Source organism: Colobus angolensis, unplaced genomic scaffold, assembly GCF_000951035.1.
Source record: "Colobus angolensis palliatus isolate OR3802 unplaced genomic scaffold, Cang.pa_1.0 Scaffold515, whole genome shotgun sequence".
NCBI classification, from domain to species: domain Eukaryota; kingdom Metazoa; phylum Chordata; class Mammalia; order Primates; family Cercopithecidae; genus Colobus; species Colobus angolensis.
The window spans coordinates 1,710,704-1,716,380 of record NW_012118655.1 but is presented as its reverse complement, the minus strand read 5'-3'; the positions used below and the strand labels follow the sequence as shown (position 1 = coordinate 1,716,380).

Genomic DNA, 5,677 nt, shown 5'->3' with positions numbered 1-5,677 from the left:
AAGGAAAGGAAGGAAAGGAAAGGAAAGGAAGGGAAGAAAGGAAGAAAAAACAAAGAAATACCACAACCCTGATTGTTGAGCTACTCTGAGTGGGTCCCTGTTACTTGCAGCCAAATGTTTTCTAACTGAAAGATTCAGGATGTACTTACCATGTGCCAAGCACTGCAGTGGCTGCTTCGTGGGCATCATCATCATGGGCATCACAGCTGGTCTCGCCTCTTCACTGACCTAAAATCCTCACTATTAGCCACTCTTCTCTGAAAGGTTGGCCTGACCTGAGAGCATTTTAAGGGGCTCTGGCCCACTCTAATTTCCCTGTCTTGCCCAGATGAATGGGCTTTAGAAAGCACGCACAAATCTATCCTGAGAGTAGGCCGGTTCATGCATTCTTTCATTTATCATTAAATAGATCTCAGGGTAAGAGAAAAGAGAGTAGAGAATCTGCATGGGGTGCCCCCTGAACAGTGTCAATGGAGATGGGCCATCTAACAGGGAGTCCTGGACACTCAACAGTTTTAGACCAGTCAGTGGACCATATAGTGGACCAGGGCAGGTGGCCAAGGCCACATATCAAGCTATCACCTTGTATACTGGGGAACTGCTTGGCTTCTAAGCAGGGTCGCTGCCTCCTCTTCTGGCTTCCTCACTCCTTTCTCCTTAGCCCCTATTTCCTAAATAGGCAAAACGTAAGCACACTCATTTATATTTAAGGAAATTTCAATTTAGTCGCTTCAAAATAATTTTTTCTGGCACCCACTGTGATGCCTTGCACAGAGTGGGTACTTCACTCTATGACTATCTGCAGTCAAAAATGACAATCAGAAGCTGTAACCAGCAAATATGGGCCATCTACATGCCCTTGACTGGGCTTCACAGAAAGGCGATGAAAAGTGCACAGGACACTGTGAGAGATGAAGGACTTGACACTTTGCTGCTTCATCACTCTCCTCATCCTTTAACCCCTCAACCCCAAAGAGAGACATGTAAGAGGAAAGGAGCACATCCCACTATGAGAGGCAGAGAACAAGAGAAAAGAAATCAAGAAGGAGTGAGGGACAAGGAAAGTGAGTGACAGAAGAGGAGTAGATAGTTATGAGAACCACTCGATTTTCATCCTACTCCACAGGCTTCCGGAAAATTATAGCTGAATGTCTTTTTAAAGAAAGAAAGCTTTGCTTCACAGCAGGGGTGAGAAGAAAGCACAGATTTGGAATGAGGAGGGGATCCTCAGGCTTAGAAACCTAAGATCAAATCCCAGTTCAGCTACTTATGAGTCACTTGACCTGGGCAAGTCACCTAACCCCACAGAGCCTCATTTGTGAAACAGAGATAAAACTATCTATCTCTTGCAGCTGTGAAGATTAGATGGGAATGTCTGTAAAGTGCCTGGCATATAATAGATGTTCAATAAACTTCAGTGCCACATTTTTCTTTTCTCCAACCCCCCTCCTCATCATTGCCTTATCTGAGGTCATGTCTGATATTCTCTCTGGCAGGTAATTCTTGAGCATGTCTCAGCAAACTGCTTGCAAATTTTTCCCTTTGAAGAGGAGGACAAAGAGGATTAAACTAAAGAAAATTCAACTTCTGAGTGTTGCACCCGCTGTTTATGCTAACTCAGTTCAAACTACAAAGGCAAGCTTGGTGCCAGGAAAGGAGTACCAGCTTCAAGCCCATCCACCAGGTCTGAAAACCCTACTTTATCTGATTGCATTATTGGCCAAGCAGCTCATCTCTTGTTGAGAATCAGCGCTTTACTTAAGAAAAGCTGCAAATCAAACAACAGGGCTGTCCAGGGAACTTAGAATTTAGCTCCTTAAACATTTCCTCCTATAAATATAAATGGTTGCTTTCCTCTAGAGAAAGCGTCTCTCCCTGTGATCTATGAAGCATTGGAGAGGGGGCCTGGAAGATCGCCATATCTTCTGGTGAACATTCTCGATCACCTTAATCCCTTCACTGACAATCTTCTGATCTGACAGAAATAGTTCATTGTGTTCCTCAGTTTGCAAAGAATTAAGGGTAGGGGGTGTGGATCAAAGGGAAGAACAGAACACAAAATTCATCAGGGGAGCAGAGGGGAGGGGGGAAGAGAGAATTACTCTGAATCCAGTTCATTGCATAATCCATAATTCAGCAAGCTTTTCATTTCTCTTATCTTCCAAAAAAACATGAAATTAAGTTCTAAGCAAAGCGCATAATTTATGAGAAGTCTCTGTGCTGATGACACCCAAATCCCCATGCCCAGCCCTGACTTCTTACATGAGTTCTAGTGCCACGTTTCCAGCTAGCAGGACGCAGCTGCTTGGAGTTGGGCTATCATCTCAGTTCCCCAGGTGCAAATGGAACTTAACTCTTCCTCCCCAATGTTTTTTCTTCCCAAATTCTTTTCTATCAAATGACCCATTTTTATTCTAATCTTGTTGGCAGAAAGTGCTAGGAAACTTGAATTTCTCTTTTTTGGCCTCTTGTGCCAAAGCCTGTGAAGTTTTTCTGAAGCCATCCTTTTCTCCATTATCCTGAGAATCTACATATTTCCAAACCTTCCCTCTCCTCCACCCCAGATTCCTGACCTCAGTTCCTACATACTAATCCAGATCACACACCATTACCAGTTTCATCTTCCTAAAATGCTATTTATATCAGGCTTTTGATGGCTGCCTGTTTCCTGCTGCGAGAAAGTCAAACACCCTCTGCTTCCTCTCCAAGGTCCTGACCCCATCCTGCCCATCCTACTGTACTTACCAACATAAAATCTCTTCTCCAAACTGAGAGGGCCCAGCAGAGCATGAGGCTCATTTTAGGCACTCCAGGAAGACAAACTGGACTGACCTTGTGCTCCAAACTCTGTGATTCCCACCTGGAATGCTATTCCTCTTTCATCCTGACTATTCCAAACCCTACTCCTCCTCCAAAACCATCAAGCTTCAGCTCTGTCAGGAAGCCTGTACTCACCACTCCTACTCACTGTTCTTTGCCCCAAGACATTTAGCTCTTAAGCTCACACCATCTTGTATTATTTCAAAGCATGTACTATAATGCTTACAGTGCTTTTGATTTTACAGTGCACTAACCTACACATATAATCTTATCTGATCCCCTCGACCTGGTGGGGTTATCATCCCTGCACTTCACTAGGACCCAGAGAGTTTAAATGACGATCATGAAACTAACTGACGATGGTGTCGAGTCTTGAATCCCCAAATTCTGACTCAAAATCCTATATTTTTTGTTTATCTCATTAGACTTTAAGTTCTTTAAAGTCAGGGACTACATCTTGTAATTATTGCCTGTTACCCTACAGAACCGTATAAAGTCCTGAACACATGGGAAGTCTCAATGATTATTGTAGGAAGGAAGAATTGGAATTAAGGGAAGAGTCAGTGAACCATTAAGAAGTGGGCAAGTGAATATATAAACACATACTGTGTTCACTGGGACATGGGCTATGAAAGACAGAAAGAACTTGCTTAGATAGTCCTTTGAATATACCACATTTATATCCCTAATTCATTCCTTTTTCCTTCCTTCACTGACTCAGCAAATATTTACTGAGCACCTACTATGTCCCTCATCTGAGAGAGATAAGTCAAACACTCCCTTGTCCCTCAGTCCCAATCCTAACATAAACCCTGCCCAAACAAGGAAGAGAAAATGCAGTTTTTATGTATGTATGTAAGTAGGTAGATATTTATCTATCAGTTGGTCTATCGATCAATTGATTGATTGCCTCTGTTCACACAATGGGCTACAATGATTAGAACAGAAAACCATAACAAAGCAGCTCTGGTGAGTTTACTATACATCCAGAAAAGCATCAAAATAACTTGGGTTTTCCTTTGGGGTAGAAAGAAAAATAACTAGTCTTAATCTAGTCATGGTCTTTAAAGCATATTAGAGGTAAGCAGCTCTGATCATAATTTACCAATTACATAAGAATCAGAGAAGGTGATCATTTCTTATTACTGCTTTATGAAATTCCAATGGGCCCTGCAACTGTTTATAGAAATAATACTTCCCAGTCATGCTTCAGCATCAGCCCAGAAAATAGGTTAGAATCATAGGATTTTAATATGAAAAGGACAGAGATTAGAACTCACTTATTTGTCAGAAACAAAGACTCAGGAAGTTTAGGTGATTTGCCCAGATTAAAAAAGAGTAACTTAGTATATTCTAAAATGAAAACCTAATCTCACAACCCCTGGTCGAGAACTCTCTTCCCTCCTTCCACTGCTTCAACTCATATTACAGTTTTTAAATTTTCATAGTTAGTTATTGAAATAGGGTCTTTTCTGCTGTGAAATAAGAGATCTTACAATGAATATTTTGACTTTGGAAATATTATTTATGATTTAATTAAAATCCTTCAACATGAATAAATAAATAAACAAAGGATTCACTGGTTCAATATGGAATGCTTAGGCAATGCATAATGGGACAGGATTGCTTTTCCGGTAACTTTCACTCTTAGAGCAAAACGGCTGCTCCACTGCTCAATAGCTAAAGAATTATATTGTGACCCTCGTTTATTTAGTTATATTTTCCACAAGATAAACTCTGTGAGAATAGTTAGATCCCAGCAGAAATGAGATAGAAAGGAAGCCACAAAAAATAATGAGGGGAAATCCCTTTATTAATAACAACATCAATAATAATAAAACAGAAAATAATGGATAATATCTTCAGTGCTCTAACCATGTGACAGATGCTATACTAAACTCTTTTTAAAATTTACCTCATTTACTACTCAAAAGAACCCTATAAAGCAAATACTATAATTTTACAGATGAGGATGCTAAGATCAGAAAAACTATTTTCATACCAGCCTAAGAATGTCTGGAGCTGGGAGTCAAACTCAGAACTAATTCCAGATTCTGCTTCCTTAACACAATGTAGTATCCTCTCTTTTCAGAAGTACACAGGTTAACGGATGTTCAGAGTTCTTTAAACAAAATAAAACAAAACAAGAAACCCACCTTTCAGAGCCTGTTCCTGATGATAATTGAGTGTGAGGTTGAGTAGAGAATTACACTCTGTCTGGGGGATTATACTTCTATCAGGATTTACACAGCTGGAGCAAGACAAGTCTCCCTCCTTCTGTTGGTGTCTTCAGTAAAATGGGGATAAATGATGCACATACACATGCACATATAAAATACTTTGCATCAGATAAAGGAGAGGACATGTGGGTTGTGGGTCCTTCTCCAGATGCCACCACACCACTCAGATATGAAAAAGGCAAACACAATTTTGTGCTGCAAAGTAATTTCTTGATGTTATCAAACATTACTTATCAAGGGTCATTTACCACTTCACTCTATTCTGATTTTTCACATTTTCTATTTCACATTTTCTGTTTTCTGAAATGCAAACACCACTGCTTGTGATGGTTCCCTTAAAGTGCTTCTGATTCACATAGGTCAGCATCTTCATGTAAATTAGACTTAAGTCTAAACTATGTTTCTCGCCTAAATATTTAAGCACATAAATAATCTCTAGTTATCCTGGCTGTCATTTTAAGCTATTTGACATTTATTGTTCTGAAGAGAAGAAAGGTCAGATATATCAAATCTGCATTTGTGCTTCATGACATTTTTCTCCAATCAGATTCTTCCAAATTATAGTGTCAAGATTAATACTATGAAGGAAAGAAGGTAAGAGGGAAGGAAGAGATGGA

General features: G+C 40.1%; 1 protein-coding gene across 1 annotated transcript in view; it reads right to left on the bottom strand.

Moving 5' to 3' along the window:
* The window catches only part of ALK (anaplastic lymphoma receptor tyrosine kinase), a gene marked incomplete at its 3' end in the record, with an annotated part of 732,271 nt that overhangs the window by 703,276 nt on the left and 23,318 nt on the right, over window positions 1-5,677 (bottom strand). The gene's annotated exons all lie outside the window — the stretch shown is intronic.